Below are 26405 nucleotides of genomic sequence, written 5' to 3' on the forward strand. Positions count from 1 at the left end.
ATTTGACTATATGCATGCATTAAAGGCAACTGCGAAAGAAACACACAAAATTATGATGATGCTGCAGCATTTTCTATGAAGACCTAGTCTACATTAACCTTTCTTCTCATTTTAACTAATATCCAAGAATGGATTACACTTTTCCTGCCTTACATGTTTTAATGAATGTCACATTTAAATGCCTTTGGACTTGAAGAATATCTTTTGAAAACATGTAACAGAATATTAAATAGAACATGGCATTATCTTTAAATGCCAATTATATAAAAGCAATAATACTTTCTTTATGCATTATGGAATCTGTCTAATGCAAATACAGGTCATTGTTTTTCTTAACTTGGTGCCCCCCCCAACCCAACAAACCCCAAACCAATAAATTATGATAAATAATGCAATAATAAGGTTCCAAGTCCAAGAAAGTGTGTCTTGTTGAATAGTATAATCCAATGAAATTATTTTAGAAATAAAGTGCTCAGTCCAACACACATTCAAAACAGTTATCAGTCAAAAGGATAGACTATCTATCGGTGATGGAGATCCCACACTGCTGTCTTCTTTGTCTTTCCAAGGTATTTTGGATCTTCCCGGGTCTACTGGTAGCTGCAGGATTCTCTGGATGTGCTTATCTCGAGATTCACTTCTCCCATCCCTGCAGCAAATTGGATATTGGATTTGGAAAGCTGGGACTTGTAGTGCGCTAGATGGGTTTGTGAATTATGTTGTGCTGAAAGGTTGCCTGTGTTGTATCTATGTAGAGAGCCATGGTTGACACACAGACTAGACTTAATACTTGTCTGCATTTGTTCACCTCCATTACATGATGAATTGATGAGACTAGTAGTTTACAAGGAAAGGGAAAGGTGCTAGTGTTTTAATCTCACAGGAAGTGACAAGAAACTGCATTGCTTTGAAGATCAACAAGTATTTTCTGTGCTTGCTAAAAATATTCTTAGTGTTACTAAACCCAAGACCCTGTATTCACTCTATCTAGCCTTCCACAATACACAGAACATGGAAATATAATTATTTGGGTAAATATAAACTGCTAAATACCTTCTCTCATCAGCAGTATATAGCAGTCTTGTGACTTCTATCGGTGTCCAGCTGAGCACTGGTTAATCTCGTAGGAGGAGTTTTCATTCTCCTCTCACTGCCCTATGAGGCTGCAAGACCTCTGACCCTCTGTGTGGACACTGATCATTGGCCCTGTGCTAATCACATGCACCCTCCCATGAGTAAAAAAAAAACCTCTCTAGCAGTACACACCAAACTGAGCATGTGCAGCTTGTCTCTGAGCCCCTGTTCTATCACAAGATGATTTGGGGACTGTGAAAGAAGGGGAGGATCAGAGAATACAGGAACAAACAGTCTTTTTACACAATAACTCCTTAGATTTTACAGTGAGTATAAGACATATGCTTCACTGAATATGCAGATTGATTTTACTGTTGTGGGTTTAGTAACACTTCAAATGAAATGAATGCAGCCAGCACATCTAACAAATTGTAAGCTAAAGTAATTTTTTTTTGTTTTTAGGTTTAGATACTCTTTAAACTTTAACCTCTTCCTGCCGCCAAAATGCATATATGGTGATGAACCTTACCACCCAGCCACCACACATATGTATACATGGGGTTCTAACGTTTTTTTGTGAAGTCTATAACTGTCCTGCTGCTTGCCAGTTTTTCATTGCTGTATCCTCTGCATATTGCAGTAAAGTCCCAGTCTCTAATAAATTGACACCTAGCTGGTTATTCAAAATTGTCCTGATGCTGGCTAATTTTACACGGCTGTTTCATCTGTGGTCTTTTAATTCTTAATGTGAGTTTGATAGAAATTGGACAGCGGCAGGATATTTTGCCTATTACCAGTAAAAAACAGTCAGAATTTCAAAATGGGATGCACCACTCATAGACTTCAATGGGGTTCACTGCTAGATTAGGGAATTTCAAACAGGATTCACAGAACCCTTGGGGAACTGAACCCAGGCAAATTTGCAATCCTTAGTGGTAGGTAATACAAGGGGAAAATCCCAGGGCACAGCAATTCCAGAAGAATCCTGGAATGAGCAATGCATACAACAGGACATTAAAAATGTCTTATGGAATTGCATTCAGACACAACATTTGATAATGTCGGCCATCCTTCCTTCGCTTCACTAGAGCAGCCAAGGGTAAAATTTCATTCATATACCAGTTCACAGCATTATGAAGCATTTCCATTTCCGATAACCCTCAGTCCCGTTTACCATAGTGTTATAGCTGCTATGAAGTACCTCTGCTGTCTGCTGGCAGGAGTGACAGTTCATAAATCTGTCCCAAAATGCAAGTGCTCTATAATTAACCTAACCTAGTGGAAAGAAAATGCCTTTTCTAAATTGTTCCTTGTACCATGACTTGAAATGCTTAAGCTGTTGGCCTAATTTGAGATAACAAGCTTATCTTCAGCTATGCCCCAATTAAGATGAAACTAGGTGCTCTTGCATTTTGTACCTTTTCTGATCTTTCATAGCGCGGAATAAATTCACATTTCAAAACTTGTGTAAGGAAACCGAATATCAAACTGTCTGATGAGAAAAGCTGCATCTCGTTTCCCAAGGAACTGCCTCAGACAAAGGGGCAGAATACAAAAAAAGATCATAAAATGAAGCTGTGGGGTTTTCTCTTGTCCAGTGCACAATCCTTCTATACGGAAACCATCAGCATTCCACTGCACATGCTTTGTAAGTATATTACTTTTTAATCACACTTACATTTAAATTAATGGGTTACTGGTTTATGCCAGGACAGTCTTTGTTATCCTTTCTATTTTAAATTAAGATTTCTTACATCTTGGAAGAATAGCAATGCACTCTCATTTTAAAGTTAAGTGGACTTCGACTGGACTTGATTCTCTGCCACTTTGACTGATGCCACTAACAATTAATGTAACAAATCAACAAACAGTACCTTGGGTGGTTCAAGAAGGATGGGATCTAAACTTTAGCAGGGGTCAGCAGATGAAGCTGGCAGATTAAGGCTAGGTTCATACTGTTGGTGGTGCAGGACAGCGTGCTAATCACACACATTCCCGTACCAGCAAGCAACCACAGCCAAAGCCCACTGCTCTTTTGCAGATGGACAGGGGTGCTAATGGCACCCCCACACATCAGGAAATACTATGTGTTTTCTGGTGCATGAAACAGCTACATTTTAGAAAAGGTGCAGGAACCTATGTCCTTTGTTTCCCACAGGAACAGCAGTCCGTTCAAATAATGGGCTGTTAGGCCCTAGCAAATGTGGCACACACAAAACACAATAGTGTGAACCAAGCCTTAGGGCTCATGTACATTGCAGCTGATAAACTCACATTTAGGAGCTGTAAAGCGTTTTTTTTCAGCAGCCCCTGAACTCACCCTAATGTGTTCCTATGTGTCCATGTACATATCTTCGTTTACAGTCATTTACAGGCATTTGAGTTTACAGTCGTTTTTTTGAACGCAGAAAACTGTGTTCAGCAGTTGTTTTTATCAGCGTTTCAAACACAAAATGCTTGTAAATGCTTGTAAACATGGCAAATCACGTTTATAAGCGTTTGCAAATTTTTTATAACTCTTCCAGTTACTGATGCTGTCCAGAGCCTTTTTTCATCATGAAAAATGCATGCAAAGCATTTTCAAGGTACTCAGATGGACAAAACACTGAACACAGGATGTTCCTACCAAGCTTGTCACACATTGTAATGACCAATTCACACCTCAGACCTCTCCCACCCTTGGAAACAAAAGATATGTTAATGACCATTCACACCTCAAATTCCTCATGAAGACCCCCTGCCAGGTGACCTTAATGACTCACTCCACCAGACACCTATCCCACCCTTGGAAACAAAAGAAATGTTAAGGAGCAACTCACACCTAATTATCTCAACACATACTGCTCTCTCTGTTTCTACTCTCTGTATTTCTCTGAAACAGTCTGAAATAGTTAATAATTTACCAGTTTTCAGTGCATTCTGGGCATTTGGGAGGTTCTCCTGTGCTTATCTTTAAAAAACGCTTCTAAACGCAAACGCACATAAACACAGATAAATGCGTTATGCAAACGCGGCTAAACAGATGTTTTTTAACCTACGTTTTCCAGCAGTCAGTTTCCATCGTTCAGAAGTGTCCCGTGTACATGGGGCCTTAAAGAGAAGTATGGCCAAAGCTTTTTTGGCCATACTTCTCCAGTGGGTTACAGAAGCGCATTTACTTTTTCTCTCATGTGATCCAGAATTAGCCTATAGAGGTCTACTGCCTGCTCTCAGCTGATGTGGCAGAGCCACTCCAGACTCTGGAATGATCCAGACAATAATGTCGGGATCCACCCAGCTGTCTGATTGACAGCTGGCTCAACCTCTCAGAGCATGACTGAGTGCTGGAGACAACTGGACTCACCCCATCCTCTTCCCAGAACAGAGAGTGGTGACTGACAATCACAGCTCTCTGCTCTGAGCTGACGGAGAACTGAGCAATCGGCAGTCATGTGCTCACATGCGAAAGCTGCAGCATCACTGTGGCAAAGAGGTGAGTATGGATATTTTTTTTATACACTTCAAACTTCTTCTTTAATTTTTATAACCAGGCAGATCCAGCAGTTTGGTTAGACTGCTTTAACATTAATCAGTTTTTCTTCCATTTTTGCATTAAAAAAAGGGGCAGAAAAAAGCATTACCATTAATTCCTATAGATCTCTTCACACTGGCCAGTTGCATGTTCGTTGCGTTTTTCAAAGTCCTGCAAGCTGCATCGTTGGTGCAGTAAAAATAGCACCAAAAATGCCCCTACCAATTGAAATTAATTGAAAATGCATAAAAAACGAGGTAAAAACGCATCAAAACACACCCACCACCCACGGTTGAGTTTTTAGTACGTTTTGTATGTCCCTTTTTCACAGGTGCAAAAGCACTGGAAACGCGGGTAGAACGCATGTGCGTTTGTACTGCTTTTTTGCAACTAAAGAGTGTGAATATAGCCTTATTGTAGAAAATAAGGAATAAGGAAAGATAAGAAGCAGCAATGTCCTGGGTACATGAACTGCTGGATCTGCCTGGTTATAGAAATTAATCTGCCAGCTTGAGTTTAAAGAGGACTGCTACAGTTGAGATATCATCCTTCTTGAACTCCCACCTCCGCAGGTACAATTTATTTGTTTACCACACTAGTCATAATCTTTCTCTAACTCCCGCAGGCATTGTTCATTCATTTATTACAACCAGAGAAACTGGATTGCATGTAAAGTACAGCCGCAGGTTAAGCCAATGGAGGCACATTGCTTATTATTACAAAGCATCAAGTTACAGGCAAGTGTTTCCTTTTAGATATGCAGTGATGGGCACTGATAGGCTACACTGATGGGCACTGATAGGTGGCACTGATGGGCAATGATGAGGAGGCACTGGTAGGTGGCACTGATGGGCATTGACAAGCATCACTGATGGGCACTGAAAGGCAGCACTCATAAATGGCACTGATAGGCAGCACTGATAAGTGGCACTGATAGGCGGCACTGAATGGCACTGATAGGCGGAACTGACTGGCACTGTTAGGTGGCACTGATTGGCACTGTTAGGCGGCACTGATAGGCAGCACTGATGGACACTGATAGGCAGCACTGATGCGCACTGATAGGCGGCATTGACTGGCACTGATAGGTGGCATTGACTGGCACTGATAGGCAGCACTGATAGGTGGCACTGACTGGCATTGATAGGTGGCACTGACTGGCACTGATAGGTGACATTGAAAGGCAGCTCAGATGGGCACTGATATGTGGCATTGATGTGCACTTGTAGGCACTGATATGTGGCATTGATGTGGCACTGATGGGCACTGGCAGGTGGCACTGATGGGCACTGACAGCTGGCATTGATGTATACTGACAGGTGGCACTGCTGGGGCTACACTGATCATCAGGGCACACTGATCATCAGTGCCCTGATGATTAGTATAGATGTCCCCTCTGAGGAATGCCGATTACTGGCTCTCCTCTCCTCTCGAGCTGTCAGCGTGACAGCTCGTGAGGAGAGAGATGCAGATAACCGGCATTTCCCTATTTACATGCGATCAGCTGTGATTGGACACAGCTGATTACATGACCGAGCCGACATCTTCGGCTCTTTCCGTTGACCGGTGATCCGCTGTGTCCTAGGGACACAGTGCACCACCGATCACCGCACTGTGCATTCCCGGAGCCGCGCATGCACGGTTAGAGTGGGAGGACGTCATATGATGTCCTCCTAGAACAAGAGAACCGCCTTGCACCCATCATTACCTTATATGGCAGGCGGGAGGCGGTTAAACACAAGAGAAAATACTCTAACATTTGATTTTGCCCCATTTTCAGAACTGCTGGTTACCTGCCACAGAACAAATGTAATTGTTTTTTTGCTGAATAGCTATGCAATGTGGGATCTTTTTTTAAAAATAGACCCCACAAGTTTTGACCTTTAGAATTTGTTGAGCATTACTTCAATATTATTATTATACAGGATTTATATAGCGCCAACAGTTTGCTCAGCGCTACAATATAACGGGAGACAATACAGCAACAATTCAGTTCAATACAAGAGGGTTAGGAGAGCCCTGCTCCTTGGAGCTTACAATGCTTAATAACACTATCTGTAGCAATAAATTAAATTAATATGAATAACAGTAAAAAATAAAAATCTCCTTACAATGCCGTCTATTCATAGATCATTTATGGAAGCTATAGTACAGCTTCTATGAACAGAGAAGGAGGCCTCGCTGGCACTCTTGATGAGTACCTTTCACAGATCCTTTGACTATATTAACTTCTGCAGCACTGGAAGATTACCACTGTAAGGGGTATTGGGAGAAGATGGATGGAAGATATCAACAAAAGCAGCAGCTATCAGCACAAGGGACACTTTATTTATTTAATATAGGTACTTATATAGCACCATCAATTTACACAGTGCTGTACATCTATATTGTACTTTCACATCAGTCCCTGCCCTCAAGTGGCATACAATTTAAGGTTCCTAACTTACATTCATACATGCACACACTAGGGCCAATTTAGATAGGAGCCATTTAACCTACCAGCATGTCTTTGGAGTGTGGGAGGAAACCCATGCAGGCACAGGAGAACATGCAGGTAGTGCCGTGGTGGGATTCAAACCAACGACCCAAGTGCTGCAGAGTACTGTCTCTTGTGCTGATTTGAAACACAAAAAAACATGTTTGAATAAACGTAGGATTTAAATCTGCATCTGTCTCTAAAATAATACTTGGTGGCCTTGCCATGAACCCCGGTACAAATCGTTAGTAATACCTCATCTGGAATATGCAGTTCAGTTTTGGGCACCAATTCACAAAAAGAACATTGGGGAACTGGAGAAAGTACAGAGAAGGGCAACCAAACTGATAAGAGGCATGGAGGAGATCAGCTATGAGGAAAGATTAGAGGAACTGGATTTATTCTCTCTTGAGAAGAGGAGATTAAGGGGGGATATGATCAACATGTATACATACATCAGTGGTTCATATAGTGAACTCGGTGTAGAGTTATTCACCCTGAGGTCATCACAGAGGACAAGGGGGCACGCTACGTCTGAAGGAAAAGAAATTTCATCTCCAAACACAGAAAGGGTTCTTCACAGTGAGAGCTGTGAAAATGTGGAATAGGCTCCCTCAAGAGTTGGTTCTGGCCAGCTCAGTGGATTGCTTTAAAAAAGACCTGGATTGTTTCTTAGATGCACAGAATATAACTGGATACAAACATTTATAAGTAAAGTTGATCCAGGGAATATCCGATTGCCTCTCGGGGGATCAGGAAGGAATTTTTTTCCCTGCTGGAGCAAATTGGATCATGCTTTGCTGGGGGGTTTTTTGCCTTCCTCTGGATCAACTGTAGGTATTATAACTTTCTTTTTTTTTAGTGGTTAAACTGGATGGACTTTTGTCTTTTTTCATCCAGACTAACTATGTAACTATGAAAGTTCCTGTCCAGGCATTTCCTATTATATGGTGACTACACTTAATTTCTGTCTCCTCATTGTTGCCACTCTGTCACACAATCTCCCAGCCAAGACTTCAAGCAGCCAAGTACTTAACGCATGTATTTTTCATTGACTTGGGAAATAGCATGCAGTGGCTGCTGAAATACACGTATGTAGACATGAAGTAGATGCAAAGAGATGCAAAGAGATTGCACCTCTTAGATGCAATAAAGGGAAAAAAAGATGAAAAGAAGTATTTTATTTCTTTAAAAATGGCTATTGTTTATGCCATTTAGTTTGCATGTACTTTAAAGAAGAGTCATTTTGAGAAAAAAGCAAACTGCTAATGCTGACCTCTTCTTCTGAAAAGTGGTTATTTTGGTTTTAGGCTGATTTGTCTTCACTGCTTTCTGAGTCACTAAGCCAGGCAGATCAGGAGTTCTGACCTTGCTCTGACTTTTATTTGAAGCTTGCTTGTTTTCTTAGACTTACGTGTATTGAAACCAGATAAAGCCACACAACTAGCATTTTGTGCAATAGCAACCAATATAATTCTCATATGGCAAATGTACTGTAGAGGAGCTCTTGAATGTATGGCAAAGGATAAAATATAACAGCCTTTGTTCTATTTAATAGACCCGCACAAATGGATAGTCTGAAATTTAGTATCTACTGGTACTTGAAGGGGAAGCAGGTTTCCTTGGTAGTGCGTTCTTTGTGCTGTGATTCTGGTCCTCCTTGACTCTAGTGCAGCTGTACAGGGAACAGGTATTCATTTCCATACTATGCAGGAGCAGAATTTAATTATTTACAAAAAAAATTATTTTATGAATATTGTGGATGAATTTTTAAAGCAGAAACTGTAAGTAAACAAGTATTGTTTTCCTTAGCTAGATTCCTATTTTAAATCATACATTTTTTTTCTGCAAATACCAGACGGGTGTTTTGACACAACGGCATTTTGTGACTAGACTGAGGGCTCATCACCAGGGGTGGACTGACAACTCATGGGGCCCCCGGGCAATAGGGGATCATGGGGCCCCTGTGTCCTCGCCCACACTCAAACCACACCCAAAAAAGCCTATAAAAGGTACCAGGGGCATCTCATGGGGCCCCCTACTGACCCTGGGCCCTTGGGCAGAGCCCGAGCTCCCAAATGGTCAGTCCGCCCCTGCTCATCACAACAGAATGCGGTGCTGGAAACCCACATTCCCTGCATGTTTCTTAGACCATGTTCAAAATACACCCCAAATGCAGATCACAAATGCAGTGCATTTGCCTTCAGCGCCTCAGTACTGTGTGATGCGGTGCATTAAATTTTTGAAAAGCAGTCTATGCGGTAGTGGTGCAATCCTTTAAAACAAATAGGCTGAAAATCGCACCACACTGAATTGCACAGGAACATGGACAGCACTGTGATTTAAGTGTGAACCTGCCCTTAAAGGGGTACTGTGGTAAAGAAAAGAGGAGGTATTATACTTACCTCTCCCCCAGCCAGGTCTATTCTTGCTTCATTCAAAGTGATAGAAAAGGTTTGGTTTTCGTTTTCTTCAGTTTGTAAACAACAGACATGTTATACTTACCTGCTCTGTGCAATAGCTTTGCACAGAGTGGCCCTGATCCTCCTGTTCTTTGTTCCCCTACGGGCATTCTCAACTCCTTCTATTCTTCATAGAACAGACTTGTTATACTTACCTACGCTGTGCAACAGTTTTGCACAGAATGGCCCTGATCCTCCTATTTTGGGTTCCCCCATGGGCATTCTCAACTCCTCCTATTCTCCATAGAACAGACATGTTATACTTACCTGCTCTGTGCAATAGTCTTGCACAGAGTGGCCCTGATCCTCCTATTCTTTGTTCCCCCACGGGCATTCTCAACTCCTTCTATTCTCCACAGAACAGACATGTTATACTTACCAGCGCTGTTCAATAGTTTTGCACGGAGCGGCCCTGATCCTCCTATTTTGGGTTTCCCCATGGGCATTCTCTATTCCTACTATTCTCCATAGAACAGACTTGTTATACTTACCTGCACTGTGAAATAGTTTTTCACAGAGTGGCCCTGATCCTCCTATTTTGGAGTCCCCCATGGGCATTCTCAACTCCTCCTATTCTCCATGTGCCACCAAAGGAAGCTACTTCCTATGCCATACATGTGGACTTGATCCCAAGCCAGGCTGTGTGAATCTATTGCCACATACAATGTGTCTCAGCCCCGCCCTCTGCTTCTTCCTCACAGGATTTGATTGACAGCACCAGTAGCCTATGGCTCCCACTGCTACCTCAGTCCTTGTGAGGAGAGAGAGAGAGAATAGTGCTGGATTGAGATCAAGCCCAGGTAAGAATTTACAGGGGCTGGGGGGGAGCTGAACATGAAAGGTTTTTTTTACCTTAATGCCGAGAATACAGAAAAACTTTTAGCCTTTACAACCACTTTACCCGCTACAGCAATTATCAGAATACTCTGCATTCAACAGTTCTGGGTATTGGATGCCTGTGTTCCCTGCTTCGCTCTGTGATTCCATCCTTTGTTCATATAGGACACAGCAGTAGGGAAGACAAGTGGAGGCTGTAGCACTTCAACAGAACAAGAATTGGCTGCTGCTAAGAATAACAATTTTTTTATACAAGATACTGTGCTTAGCTTTTTTTTATTGTCACTTTAAAACTGAACTTCAGGCAGATGTTGAAAAACATTAATGAATGAAATATTATGTTTATTAAAAATCCATTTGATGTATTGTTAAATACAACCAATGTGAATACCTGAATTGGACTTATTTCAACTTCTTGTTATTCCTTTCATAGCAGCAATCAGATTGGTAGAGGGTGAGGAAGCTTAAAGGAGAAGTATAGCCAATGCTCTTTTGGCTGTACTCATCCTGTGGACCACTGGAGTGCAGTTTGTTCTGTACTCCTGTGACCCGTTTTCAACTGACAGAGGGCTGAAGTCCATCCAGGCTGGGGAAAGATCCTAACTTTAAAGTCGGGATCCACCCCAGAGTCTGGAGCAGCACCTGGTTCAGCCTCTCAGTGATCCACTGAGAACCTGAGCCAGCCATTCCCTCCCCCTCCACAGCGCAGCGCTCCAGTGAGTGTGGGGGAGCAGAGCAGATATCGGTGACTGACAGACACCATTCTTGACAGTCATCATTCTCTGCTGAGAGCAGCTATGAGAACTCAGCGATAATGTGATTGCTAAGTTCTCACCCTTAGAGCCAGTGGGGGACCGATGCTGCATCCACCTAGGTAAGTATAACTGGCCAAAAAAAAAACCAAATCCATATTTCTCTCTTAAAGATGAACCTTCCTACCCACACCTTGTCTTTTTCATCTGCACTGACCATGTAGTTTTAAGGTGTCATTTTTTGCCCCATATTCACAGCCTATAGTAGATGAAATCTTCACATTCCGGTTTCAAACGTTTCTGTATTCTGTTTAAAAATGAGGCATGCGACATGACACTGCACAGTTTAATACATGATCTCTGTCTGAAGTGTAAGAAATTTAATTTAATGTGAAAAAAACTACATATCCCACAATCTCTGGGTCTCTTAATCTAGTGCTCTGCAAGTGAGAGCTAACTAGTAATTAGAACTGAAACAGGCACAAACAGGTAAAACAGCTAACAGAGAGAGCGCTCTTGCTGGATGTGTTTCATCACATTATCATTCCCACATTTCTGATGAAACACTTAGGAAATGGCAAGTCATGCATTGGGCTCTGTGTAATCTAAAAAAAAAATGTTGCCTTTCCCTAGGGACAAGCTAGCTGAAAGAATACATGGGCATTGGTTAATCAATCAGCCATCACACTACAAACTGCAGCCCATCATTACAAGGTAAAGGCAATCAAATAACATAGAGAATATACTGTAACTATAATAATGTCCACATAAAAAGAACTCACTGTGCTCAACCTGACTGGCCCCGATATCTGTGTGCAGTAAGTAGACGGTGATCAGGCAAGGACTTCTGTATGCCCTATGTATCCAACTGAAAGGTAAATGCTGGCATTCGTCCTTGGGCTTGTAAATCTCCTTAATTAGAGACATGGGTAAAAGACACAGATGCAACAGTGCTGGCTGGTATGCTTCTGCCACAAATGGCCATACGCATAGCAATGAGTAAGGCCATTTGTGGCTAAAACATGTCAGCACTGTTGCATCTGTGGCTTTTATCCATATTTACTTTTCAGTTCAATAATTATAATAATACCTAGGTAAAGCAATGAAAACATTTTAATGCCTTTAAATGTTAGGCCCTGAATTTCCATGTGTTGGCAAGGAAGAGAGAAACGTCATATCACCAGGCTGGTTGTGTGGTGTAAATCTCAGAACTGAGTGGACATAAATACACATCTTTCCATTTGCACATATACAAGTTCAGATTTAACTAAAATGAGTTGTATTTTTATTGACTTTTTATTAGTACAGGAAAAGTGTTTATAATGAGGACTGTGCCAAGAAAACAATTTTGAACTGTTTGTGCTCTGCATGAACACAGCAAACAGTCCTCCATTTTCTTTTGCTCTTTACACGTGAATCTCATTTACAATTCTCCACTTATATTCTATCTCTTTTTTTCTAGTTATGAGTTAGTATATCATTGTTGCAGACATGTCCTTGGTATAATGGCTGCAACCAACATTTCAGTTATTTGTCCATACCAAGTTCTACTGCATCTTTTATGTCATTTGTGCCTTACGTACTGCTTTACTGATATAATTGTACAACTGTTCTCTCTTATCTTCATCTTTATCTTGCTCATCCAAAAACGTAATTGAAATCTATACAAATTTAAAAAGTCAGATAAAATAATCATTGCAAACTCATCCCTATGTAGCCTGACATATCTACATTACAATATCTACATTTGTGGTTGAATTCAGTCGGTATCCTATCTACATTCAATTATCTGGAGAATGTAATATAAAGTTGTCAGTAATTAACAGGGTGAATGGGCAACGCTGAGCAAAGGCAGGCAGTTCCTAATGACAAATCAAGCCATGGCTAATACTACAACTGTTAAACAAAACTAGAGTTCACAGTAAATGTTTCTCACCGTTTACTGACTTTTTAAAATAATGACTTTAAAGCAGTTATCTCATAAAAATGTACAACCAAAAAAGGGCCATCCCACTTTTTCCTTTTAGTCACACAAGTACACTGACATGAAAAAAGACAACAGTGGAAGAATTTATAGTGCTTTTAAAGGACAACTCCACTTTCACAAAAAAATATAACTCCTCTGCATGCCATTTTAAGTATATATCATTGAGGGTATTTTTTTACTAAAACTGCATGTTGCAAAATCTGGTGCAACTCTATATAGAAACCAAGCAGCTTCCAAGTTTAATTGCTAATACTTAATTGAACTAGCTGATTGGCTACCATGCACAGCCGCACCAGATTCTGAGTGCAGTTTTAGTAAATCTCCCCCACTGTGTCTGGGGACAATAGCAGCAAAATATCTCTGCCATAGATCTTGACTAATCCCTTCCTTTCTTTGAACCTCTGTTCCTCTTCTGCAGAATGGGTGGTATTCCCTCTCCAACCTTAATATCAGCATGTAGGGCTTTACCCCCTGTAAACACAGCAGCAAATATGAAGGCCCAAGACCCAAAGCACAGATATCTTGCTTCTGGAGTCAACGATACATCCATTTTTTCCTTTGGATTTTATCCGGTGGATGTCTGCTGATATTTTATCTTTTGTGCACCAATTTATTGGCCTCTAAAGATCTTCATATCTTCTCAGGCCCCTCTCCCCACATGGGGTGCAATTGGATTGTGTGCTTGACTGGCTGAATACAAAATCAACCTTACCCATTAGCTTTTTTCTACTGAAGAAGTAGATTTAATATCTGAGAAGTGATTTCATCTCTCTGCAAGTATCAGCTGGAGAATCAAAAGATAACTGAATATTTGATACCAATAAGTAGATATATGAGCCTTACAGGAGGTTTTGGAATAGTAGGAAGTTATTATTTTCATGAAATGCTTTTACAATAAGAAATAGAATACTGAGTGATGGTACACAATTCTATAAAATGTGTTTTAATATGAATAGGAATAAAACATTGTAGATCCTTAAAGGACTTAAAAGACTATTTTGTTGTTATATATATGAACTCTATAATACCCTATGACACGATTCTCCATTTATGTCCTATCTTTCTTCATTTCTATCTCTTTCTTTCCAGGTACGAGTTTGTAAATCCTTGTTACAGACATGTCCTTGGTATAGTGGCTGCAACTAACATTTCAGGTATTTGACCATACTGAGTTCTTTTAAGACTGCCACATTTTATATGTTATTTGCACCGTATTTACTGCTTTACTGTTGTAACTATATGACTGTTCTCTTTTCTTTTCATCTTCGTCTTGTTCATCCAAAAAACATTAATGGAAGCTGTACAAATTATAAAAGCCAGACAAAACATATGTAAATGTATCCCTATTTCACTGACATGTCTGTATTGCACTGGTTTTGTTATTTCTTGTGTTTTTGTTTCTCTTGTCTTTGTAAAGCGCTTTGAGAAGCTAGCTTTAAGGGTGCTATTTAAAATAAAGTTTATTATTAATATTACTATTCAGTCAGTTACCTATCTACATCATATTTCCAGAGAATGAAACACAAAGTTACCTGTAATTATCAGGATGAGTGGGCAACACTGTGAAAAAAGTGGGCAGTACCTAGTGTCACAGCAAGCTGTGGTTAAGGCAGGATATAGATGATGCGATGATTTGAGAAAATCACTTAAGTCCACCATCAACACAGTGTTGATGGGGGAATCCCTCCCACTGAGCTATTGTGTTCTCCTAGCGAGGGGGGGGTTATGCATGGTGAGCCTTCCCTGCCTGGAGAACACAGTGATTATTGCTAGCGGCTATAGCCACTGACAATAATCGCATGCTAGAAATCTGACATGCTGGTTGTACCCAACTTGATTGATGGATCAACTTGGGTACAATCAGCCTGCCCATACATGGATCTAATCTCAGCCTGTCCGTGTTGAACTGACCGAGATTCCAAGCATCAATGGCTGGCTAACATCACAGCTGTTATACAAAACTAGACTTTACAGTAAATGTTTCGTACAAACTTTTTAAAATGCTGACTTTAAAGCAATAATCTTTTAAAAACTAATACAAATGTGCAGCCAAAAAGACCAATCCCACCTTTTCTATTAGCCAGAATTTATATGGCTTTTAAAGAAACCTTCACTATGCAACATTAATAAAAAATGGCCCTTCCATTTCTGTCTGCACATACTGTAGTTTTTTTAAACTATTTAAAAATGCAATTGTTGCCAATTTTAAATATTGCAAGGAAGAGAGCTGTACACTGTTGATGTGTGGAATACCCTCAAAAATATTTTCGGTGAGTCACTAGCTTATTTTCCCAGAAGTCTACACTGAGATTTAAAGTGTTACTAAACCCAGGACACTGCATTCACTATATCTGGTCTCCCACAGTACACAGAACATGTAAATGCAATTATTTTAGTAAATATAAACTGCTAAATACCTTTTCTCATCAGCAGCATATATCAGTCTTGTGACTTCTATCAGTATCTAGCAGAGCACATGTTAAAGCTTGTAGGAGGAGTTTTCATTCTGCCCTAGGAGGATGCAGAACCCTTGACCTCTGTCTGGACAGTACTGATTGGTCCTGTGCTGATTGCACTGTCCCAAGAAAAAAAAACTCTCTAGCAATACATGCCAAACTGAGCATGTGCAGAGTGACTCCACATGGTATGTCTTATCGGGAGATAAGAGAGGGACACAGGAAGAAGAGGAGGATCAGAAGTCTGGATCAAACAGCCTTTTTACACAATGCAGAGGATTAACCCCTTAGGTTCCACAGTGAGCATAACCAGCATGAGTTACTGCATATACAGACTGATTTACTGTTGTGGGTTTAGTAACACTTTAAGGCAAATTTAAAACTGAAATTGAATTTAAAAATCCCTATAGCTTTAGTCACATTATAATGAGATATGTCTCACATTGTACGGGTACCTGTCTCTGATCTTCCATACTGCAAGGGTTGACAGCTTTGGGTCATTAGGCAGAACAGCAGTACAGATGATCTGATGGGAAAGCTCCCCCTCCTTCCTCCTCCTTCATTAAGAAAAGTTATTTCTATGATTACACTGCTTGTAACATGATCTGTGAATGGGGGAGAGGATCCTGTGATTGATCAGTCTCTTTCCCCATTGGCAGATTGTTCTACAAGTAGTGTAATCCGTTAAAGAGCTTTCTCAATGAAGGAGGAGGAAAGAGGGGGCCAGCTCCAATCAGACTATCTGTACTGCTGTTGCGCCTGAAGACCCAAAGCTGTTAACCATTACAGCATCAGAAATTCAGAGATAGGAAGAGGACAGGAATGTCTTCAGTGAAGATTTTTCCAGGATCCAGCTGCCTTCACAAAGTGGGACTTCCTTTATTACAAGAATTTGATGTGACTTAAGCTGTGGAAAAAGCTTTAAAACATTCCTGTCTTCCTGGCAATAGGAGTTTCATTTTAGTGATATTTACTCTAACTCCCATCCTCACCTAAGAGCAGGGGCGGACTGACAATTCATGGGGTCCCCGGGCAATAGGGGATCATGGGGCCCCTGTGTCCTTGCCCAAACTCAAAAAAGCCTATGAAAAAGGTACCAGGGGCATCTCATGGGGCCCCCTACTGACCCTGGGCCCTCGGGCAGTGCCCGAGTTTCCAAATGGTCAGTCCGCCTCTGCCTAAGAGGATGATGTAGCTTTTCCCATAACACAATGGCATTGGTTGGGCATAATGTAGGCTGACCCTCCCATTGAGAAACAAGTTTGGTAATAGTCATGTTGAAATAAACAGCAATTTATCTGGAATACAGAAAAGAATAAATCTTAAATGAAGTTCAAATATCCTGCAATTCATATGCTAGACGATTGTTTTTTTCTCAACACTTTGAATGTGTTATATTAAAATGCAAAACAGAAAAATATCCAACCACAGGAGGACAAAAAATTTACCAGCCGAAAATTATCAATAAATATAGTAACAAAGTAACAAAAGGTCAAAAACGTTGAGTGAAATGGAAAGAAAATATCTCAACATTTTAAGATCTGTTGAGCAGAACCATAAAAATATGGTTCAAATAAAAACTGTAGGCATAGCATATTCAGAGGAAAATACTTCTACTTTCTCGATGTGTTTGCAGACTACATTGTACACACATAATACACCTCTAGGTTCCCCGGTTATATTCTATAACTAATTGTATACTTTCTGAGCAGCTGTCTAGATCAGTGCTGAATGAAATGTTAAATGCATTTGTAGTCACCTTTGACGTTCCCTACTTAAATCCACGTAATGCCTTATTCCCATTCTACTTGTACAGATGTCTGATGCTTTGATACACTGAGAAGTGCAGTTCTATTCAGAGAAGGAAAATATATATCTGTATGTCTCCTACAATTGTCAATCTTTTTAATGTGTAACTTTTTGCATGTAGAGATTAAAAGCATTCCCTTAGAAAAGGTGAGAAAATGATATGCAGTGTATCAAAGGTTAAACGAGTAACATAGAAATAGCAATATTTTTGAAAAAACAATATGTTCATTTATTGAGAGGAAGTCATGGAGTGTTTTGAACACCTGGTACAACCACCTTCCTTAAGAACTTGTTTGCACAAACATTGGTGCTCCGAAGATGGTGAATTGATCTTCAGAGGGCATTTGACAGGTGGTAAGGAGGCATTATATTGCCTCCTCACCATTTGTTTTAATCCCTAAAATCTGAAACACTGTGCCACAACCACGTTCATTGCATATGGTTGTTGGACGGTTGCGGCACAACAACCCAATACGTGTGAATGATGCTGTCCACCAAACATCAAATTGGGGATCATTGTTGCTGCATGTGTACACCCATGTCTACTGTCTTTACAGCTAAAGGGGGAGCGATTGAGAGCGGTAAAAATGTGCCCCTCTCCCCAAAGTGCAAGTGGTAACAAGTACTAAGACTCATTCCAGAAAGTAACATTCATCAGTTTGTTAATTTATGTATCCTCATCTGCCCGTAGTTTGGAAATCATGGAGTGTTTTGGTTAAAGCTGAACACTAACCAAAAATAATGTTTTCAACGTGGTGAAAATGAGTAGCCCATTAAAAGCTTCAATAATGAAATCAGCTTTTGCTGCAATATTCACCTGCAATACAGTAATTTGCTCCCCAGTATTTTTTTCTTTTCTGGTGCTAGATGTCTTTAGTTTGACGGCCAAAATCATTCAAGCCACTTTCTCTGAGTCCAGATCATCCTGGTACCTTCTTAGCTTATGAGTGGACAGTGAATGGAGACGTAGTACAGCCATGAGCTCATCTCTCAGTCACTCAACGTTTTCTTCCTATCAGCATGTTTCTTATCTGCACATAAACCCATTGGCTACTTTTACTGCTTTTTAGGCCCCCATTCACACTTGCAAAAGGTGCTATGTGCGATCATATGTGGGAACCTTAGCAATCAGCCTACTAAACCAAAGTAGGCATCGCATCTAAGGACTGCTAAATCGAAATATCTTAACATTTTGTTTTTGGATTTAGATATCCTTTAAAGTGCTTATAATGTATTTTTTTTTAAATAACAAACATGTTATACTTACTTGCTGTGTGCAATGGTATTACACAGAGCAGCCCTGGTCCTCCTCCTCTGGAGTCTCCCACCACTGCTCTGGGCTCCTCTTTTTCTCCATGTGCCAGCATAGGAAGTAGCTTCCTCCATAGGAAGCTGTTTCCTATTGTGGCACACATGCGGGCCAAGCCGAGCTCTGTGGGTCTATTGACACACACAGCTCAGCTCCACCCCCCACTCCTTCGTCACTGGATTTGATTTTTTTTTTATTCACGAAACGCTTCACGAATTTGCATGTCATCCTTGCACAGGGGCCATGCTAATCTTCTCTGTATCATTCCAATTTTAGTATATGTGCTGCCAAAGCAAGCACAGTCACTGGATTTGATTGACAGCATTAGGAGCCAATGCTGCTCTCACTGAGTCCAATGTGGATGGAGAGAGAGCCACTCAGGCACAGTGCTGGATCGAAGTCAGGCTCAGGTAAGTATTTGAAGGGGCTGGGGGGAGGGAAAGCTGACAATAGGGGGTTTATTTACTAAAGCTAGAGAGTGCAAAAATCAGGCTGACTTCTGCATAGGAACCAATCAGCTTCCTGGTTTTATTGCCAAAGCTTAACTGAACAAGCTGAAGTTAGAAGCTGATTGGTTTCTAGGTAGAAGTGAGCCTGATTTTGCACTGTCCAGCTTTAGTAAATAAACCCCTAGGTGTTTTACCTTAATGCAGAGAATGCATTAAGGTAAAAAAACTTCAGTCTTTACAACTGCTTTAAGTTTACATTGTGCAGAAAAATTTACATTAACATGCTACTAGTACCTCTTAGGGAGAATAAATAAAACTTGATTGGTGACAGTAATATATCTTTCCTAATGGATAGATTAAAAAACAATATATAATAATAATGTATTACTACAATATTGGGACAGTAGCAATGCAACCAATAGATCATGCTGTTAGTGTTTCTCTTGATGTGTATATTAATTAGCCTAAAGACGGTGAAACATGAAGAATAACCAACTGTCCGCCTTTCTATTATTGCTGGATTGATTTGCAGGTCTAGTTCTAGTCTATTTTAAACTGTGTGAAAAATAGAATCATGCAAGATAAATTATCGTACGTCATTTCTGTAATAATACGTTTACAGTGCACAAAGCAGTTTTCTGTTGCTCAGAGATAGATGTACTAATATTTACCAAGTATGTATGATGTATTAGTATAGTGCCAATTAATGCAGATTCTGTCTTTATCAGTCAGAGACTGGGCACAGGGCAAAGTGGAGGATTTCAAATATCAACCAGATCACTTTTGTGTTAGCACATGAGGGCCCACACTTCTGGCACACAAGACACTATAATGCCATTTCTCAGGAGCTGCTGACACATTGCTGACAAACAAAATGTTACCCCTCTGGCTAATCTGAAGGGGTCTGTATAGCATTTTGTAATTAGCTCTTTTTGATTGAATAGTATGATTAACAACATCAACCATCAGAGAGCTCGACAAGCTCCCCACCTCAAATGTGAATTGTGAACACTGAAATTTACTGTAATCACACTGGATATTTTAACACAAGACTTTTACGGACATGAATCCAGAATAATATTTTTATTAGGGATGTACTGATACTCGTTTTTTGATCGGCAAGTTCGAGTACTGATACGTTTGGTCAAGTAGTCACCAATACCTAGTACCAATACTTTGCAGTGCGATTTGCGTCAATACAAAATGTATGGACACAAATTGCACTGCAAAGGATAGCATGCAATATGAACAGGAATGAGATGCCTGTCCAAATTGCAATGGTTTCCCCATTGCTTGTGTGTGAATCCAGGCTTGGCATCCCTGCAAGGAGAGAGAGAAAGCAGCTTCACAGGTCTGGGGATTTGAAATCCCTGCAGATTTCTCTCCTCTCCTTGCAGGGATTACAGTACAGGCTAGAAGACTTCTGATTAGTCAGTGCTGTGACGGTGTTGACCAATCAAAAGCTACCTAGCCCATACTGTCATCCCTGCACTGAGAGGAGAGAAAGCCGCAGGTATTTCAAATCCCCAGCATTAGTGGGAAGAATAGTGCCCCATCCTTGGTTTTAGTGGGAGGAATAGTGTCCCTCACTGATGTCACTGGGAGGAATAGTGTCCCATCTTGGTGTCAGTAGAAAGAATGGTGCCTCATTGTTAGTGCCAGTGGAAAGAATGGTGCCTCATATCAGTGGAAGGAATAGTCTCCCGAAAGCAAGATAAAGGCAAGCAAAGGGTTGCATTTGGCCTGCGGGCCACAGTTTGCAGACCAGTGCCTCACAGTGAAAGCATTCAAAAATATAAAAATGTTCATTCAAAGCCAAAGTTCTGTTTGGTTGCTAATGATGGCTAATAAGCCTGAAATGCATGTGTCCAGCATGTATGAGTCTGTATAGGTTCCAGGGGGCACACAGGTTTATACAAATACTAGTTGGTATTTTAGACAGGTCCAAAGGAGTAATCCTATATATCAAACATTAATAAGTTGTTTCAAAATCCAATGGATGCAAACTGTGAAAAAAGACTTCTATTAAGTGGGTCTTGTAGACCAGTCAAATCAAAGTATAGAAACAAAAGTCATCTCAATATAGTTTCATATAAAAGGCTGAGATAAGTAAATGCTACGTCCATGCCCCTACCACAATGATAACACACTGTGAACTTCTGAGACTTGTCTGAGCTTTCTAGCAAACACCTATAAATTGGCTATTGAAAATAACTCTGCAGGCTGCTGTAGGTATGTGCAGGCACCTATAGGTGTCAGCACTCTAAAATATTTTTTGGAAAACCTGTAATGAGAAAAATACGAGTGAGGTCCTGACATGTAATTCTTCTTGTTGGAATATACAAGACTTGTATTTATTAAATGAAAGACTTTCATAGAATATTATACATCTACGTATGAGAATATCTCAAAATCACCTTGCTTCTCAAGTGGAACTCTGTCTAACTTCATCTGCATATGCAAACCTCTTAAATACTAACATATTGCATACTACTATTGGGATGGGAGTGTAGGTATTATAATTATTATCTTTTTCCAGATTCGTCCTCATGGTTTTACAGCTGCTGTTTTTGGCTTTTGCCGTTTTTTCCTACAGCCAGTAAGCTCCCCAGCATGTTATCCTATGTGTCCATGCACACATAGGCTTTAATCAGTGTTTTTTGGCAGGCACGTATTTTGGCTGGAAAAACATTCCCATAACTAGTGGATTTCTAGAGGAGTATTTTAGCTGTAAAACGCTCTAGAGCTGGTAAAAGCGGGAAAACGCAGCAAGCATTTTTGGGTGTTTGTTTTTTTAGCAAAAATTTTTTCTGGTGTGTAAAAAGCACAAAGAAAAATGAGGCTATAATGGCTAAATGCTAATGCAAAAACGCTAAAAAATGCATATAAACTTGCATTTCTAAAGTGACTTTATACAGCTAATCCCCCAAGAAATGTGCCCATAGTGGCCCCAAAAAAATACATTAATAATAAATAAACACCCTCCTGAACATCAAACTCAATGTGTAATAGAATAAATCTGTGAAACAAATAAAGTAAATAGTAAATAAAATAAAAACAAAACTGGCTCACTAAATCCAAATGATAAGTGAAACATATATAAAAAATAAACCAATATCAGGTAGCTATAAACACCTGGCCAGCCTATAATAAACACCCGGCTGAGCTGAAGAATAAAGTGTAAAAAACAACAAAAATAGTAAAATATGTGAAACGTATATCAGAAATAAAACACGATCATAATAGCAGTAAACACATGACCGAGCTGTAATAAACACCCGGCTGACCTAAAGCATTAAGTGATCACATGACCTCTGTTCTCAGCTGCATAAGAGGCTTAGAGAAGTGGGAGTGGAGACTGCAGGAGGTGTGTTAGCAGGATGCAGAGAAACAGCATTACACTGATCTACCCAGTGATTAGCTGTACAGGGGGCATGTCAGCACAAGTCTGCCCATTGGATTACAGGCAGGCCAAGTAGAATGTAAAAAGAAAACTGACCACAGTGGGATGGATGTGCTTCCATGCCTGATGTGGTCTGAAATCGGAAAGCAGGGGGACTGGAAGGATCACCAGGTATTTAACACAAAGAAAGCAATACAAAGAGAAGAGGATACTTTTTAATACATGCACATGATACATTAGACACATACCAGGAATGTGAAATCTTGGGGTTAACAAACACTTTAATACAGTGTAAAGAAAAGGCAGATCAATACCAGATTCCTTAAGATGTAGGTAATACAATGCAATAACAAGGAGATGCAGAGAGTATTTATCATAGAAAAAAAGGATAAATGAACAGATGTGTAGTATGAGTAAATGGTGACACAATAGGGTTGATTTACTAAAACTGGAGAGTGCAAAATCTGGTGCAGCTCTGCATAGAAACCAATCAGCTTCCAGGTTTTTTTGTCAACACTTAATTGAGCAAGCTGAAGTTAGAAGCTGACTGGCTACCATGCACAGCTGCACCAGATTTTGCACACTCCAGTTATAGTAAATCAACCCCACTGTGTAAGTGACAGTGAAACGCCAGTGTTTTCTTCTTTGTCCGTGAAAAGAGTACAAGGCTTTTTATGAATGGATGAGGGAAGATGAAGGAGAGAGTAAATGACCAAACTCGACACTGTACTATAGCCAGAATAGTAAGTATCAGTTCCTGAAGCTCACAGCTGTTAGTTGTATCCGGAATTAATAAATGTAGGATTTTCAGCATCCCCAGCAGACCTAGCATAACCGGCAATAGAGGTAACTAATTTTACCGAGCAAAAGTCAAAAAACACTTTTTATTCCTGGAGCTCCACTTTAGAGCTGAACAGTTCCTACCCTGTACAAGTAGCAGTGACATCATCACTTTATTGCACATAGACTATGTGGTACATTGTATCCTCACCAACTGTTTTAAAAATTGTTCTAAAAATGTTGAACTATTGCACTGCAACCACATTCATTCCACACAGCTGAATGGCTTTTAGAGTGCAGCGATTAGCAGCAGAACTGCCTACATAACATGCAATTTAATTTTTGCAATGGATGCAAAGCATCGGAGCCGTGGCAAGTGTACAGCCCTAAGCCTCCTTATTTAGGTGGGTGGTCAGGGGGCAGTAAACCACATGCTTTTACTATCCTTTGGCTGTCAATGTGAACAAACCCTTAGAGAAATGAGAGAAAAATATACACTGCCATATTTGACCTTGATTTTTGAAAGGACCAGTTTTTTCAATGTCAAGCTGATGTAGTAGGTTTATTTACTAAAGGATATGAGATTTTTCATTTACCAAAGTGAAAAGGAGTAAACCTGTATTCACTTTGAATAGCTAAGCAGGAGCAAAGGCAATGAATAAAACAGAATTTTTGCACATTATCAGTTAATTTGAGTAAACACAGCTTCATATAGTCTCTATCTCTCCGGAGCCCAAACGTCCTGCTCTTACATGCATGAGTGCATTGGAGTGTGTCATGGTGTGCTCTGCTGAAAAAAATAGTGCATGTCTGAATTTTTGGACAGTTTTGGTGCATTGAGACAAGGTACTGCATGTTCACGCCTGCAGAACTGCATAAAAAAAATCCACCAGGACGCCAGAGTATCCATGGGCCTTTAGTAAATCAACCCTAGTGACTCATAATAGTATATATATATATATATATATATATATATATATATATATATATATAAACTTTTCAGACTTTTTAACAAATTTCATTGGCTTTTTGTTTGTTTCGGGTTTATGAAGTACAGACACCAAACACAGCCATGTAACTGTCATTTTCTAAAGAAGGGACGCAGTTGCAACCCTCATATTTCTCAAATAATAAGTGTACTTACAAATAAGCCAAAATACCAGGAGGAAAGCAAGACTTATAAGATCGCATCCTATTACTTTTAATCATAGGAACAAGAAAATATTCCATCCAGTGGAAGTAACATGCCACAGTCTGTGATTACTGTTACAGCGTCAACAGTTCCAGGTGTATAGTTAATCACAGGGATAAACTGGTATCAATTTGCTTGTTTGCACCTATCCTCACTTACTGTATGTGAGTGATAAATACTTCAATATTGGCTCGGTAGAATCGTAGCAATAGAGGAAATATATTAATATAACAAAATATTTTTCATCTTTGCATTTTCAGTAACGCTGCCATAGCACACAGAAACAAGCAATAATACAACTAGCAAACAGTTGAATGCATATAGACAGATAGATAGTGCTTTGCATATGACTAGTGTGTAGGAGGAGATTTCAAAACAATAAACTTCAGATATTATTTTATTATATATTCTTATGATCATAGGCATACAAGTATATTCCATATCTAAGCTTTTATTTCTGATTGCTTGATTATCCTTCTCCATCTTTTCTCTATCTTTCTTTAGATTCAAATGCTCTGCTAGCACACTATTGTATAAAGTATGTGTAGGTGGCAGAATATTTATTTAGTACAGGTACTTATATTATATAGCCGATCAAAGTACCTATAATACTACACAATGCACAAAATATTATTATCATGCAATTGTGAGTTATAGGAAGACTGAAAAGGGGTTCAGTTATTGCTATCTCTCACTCGGGTGATACCCATTAGATGGTATTTTAACTTTTAGTGCCACAACATTGGTCCTGGTAGTTTTTAGCACAAAGGAGAATACCCTACCACAAATTTCCCTCTTACAAAGTGCCGTGTTAGCAGGCTTTGATGGACAAATGCCGCTTGCTTTTGACCTCAGTTTGAGATGATTCTGTGATCATTCAGAATTAATTCCAGATGCATTTATTTTCATTAGATCTGCAGTTGACCAGTCTCAAGCTGTTTTGGAATTCCTATAAACTTTTTGGAGGAGAAAAGCATTTCTGAACTTACCAAAAGCCTATTGACACATGCTCTAAGCCTTATAGTCCTTCTTGTAGTACCAACATTGACCTTCCCTTATGGATACATAACTCCTTATTTGCGTTCTTACCTCTCCTGTGTTGGGAACCTCCGCTCTGAAGACCAACCTTCTTGCTCTGCAACTTAGTGGTAACTTAAAGGAGGAGTTCACCTTTTGGACAAAAATAATAAATGCACTTTTTTTGCAGGTAAAAAAAGGGCATTTATTATTTTTGTCCAAAGGAGCCTGTAAAGCATTGCACCAGCGATCAGTAGATTGCTGATGCCATGCAGATCTCCTGCAGACCTGTCAGAATATCTGCTAGCCATACGAGCCAGCAGATATTCTTACAGGAAACTCCAATGAACTACCATGGCGCTCCACGGCGCCGTGGTAGTTCATTGAAAACTACAAGCCCACAGCCGCAATGGCTGTTACGACTTTTAGGCACGTGTAGGTGGAGCCCCTCATGGTCGCGCTGTTTTCAAATCTGACAGATAGCACAGGGAAACCTCTACTCATACTATCTGTCAGAGGGAGGGGGGCAGCGGGCATGGCTGCATCTATGGGAACATGTTACATGTCCCATCCTAAAAAAGGGTGGAACATGTAACATGTTCCCATAGATGCACTTATCCATTAATCATGGTGCTAGAGACTACTACTACACCATGTGGGCCCTGCCTATGCCAGTGTGGGGCATCTTTGGGAAGCAGGGCTCAAATATAAATAGAATTGTTTTTGCACATAGGAGGATACCCTACCCCAAATTTCCTGCACACAAAGAGGTCGTGTCAACCTGCTTTGATGGAGAAATGCAGCTTGCTTTTGACATTAAGTTGTGATTCTTCTGAAATAATTCAGAATTCATTCCATGTGCATTTGCGTGTATTAGACCTGCAGTTGACC

General features: G+C 40.1%; 1 protein-coding gene and 1 non-coding gene across 2 annotated transcripts in view; both read right to left on the reverse strand.

Moving 5' to 3' along the window:
- The window catches only part of LOC149447600 (neuronal acetylcholine receptor subunit alpha-7), a 242583-nt gene that overhangs the window by 199928 nt on the left and 16250 nt on the right, over positions 1 to 26405 (reverse strand). The gene's annotated exons all lie outside the window — the stretch shown is intronic.
- LOC149447601 (U6 spliceosomal RNA) lies at positions 18867 to 18973 on the reverse strand. Its single transcript, XR_016305862.1, has one exon. It is a non-coding gene; the product is annotated as a U6 spliceosomal RNA (small nuclear RNA).

The sequence above is a fragment of the Staurois parvus genome, unplaced genomic scaffold (assembly GCF_062004578.1).
Source record: "Staurois parvus isolate SC_StPar_1 unplaced genomic scaffold, SC_StPar_1.0 ptg000682l, whole genome shotgun sequence".
Lineage (NCBI taxonomy): Eukaryota > Metazoa > Chordata > Amphibia > Anura > Ranidae > Staurois > Staurois parvus.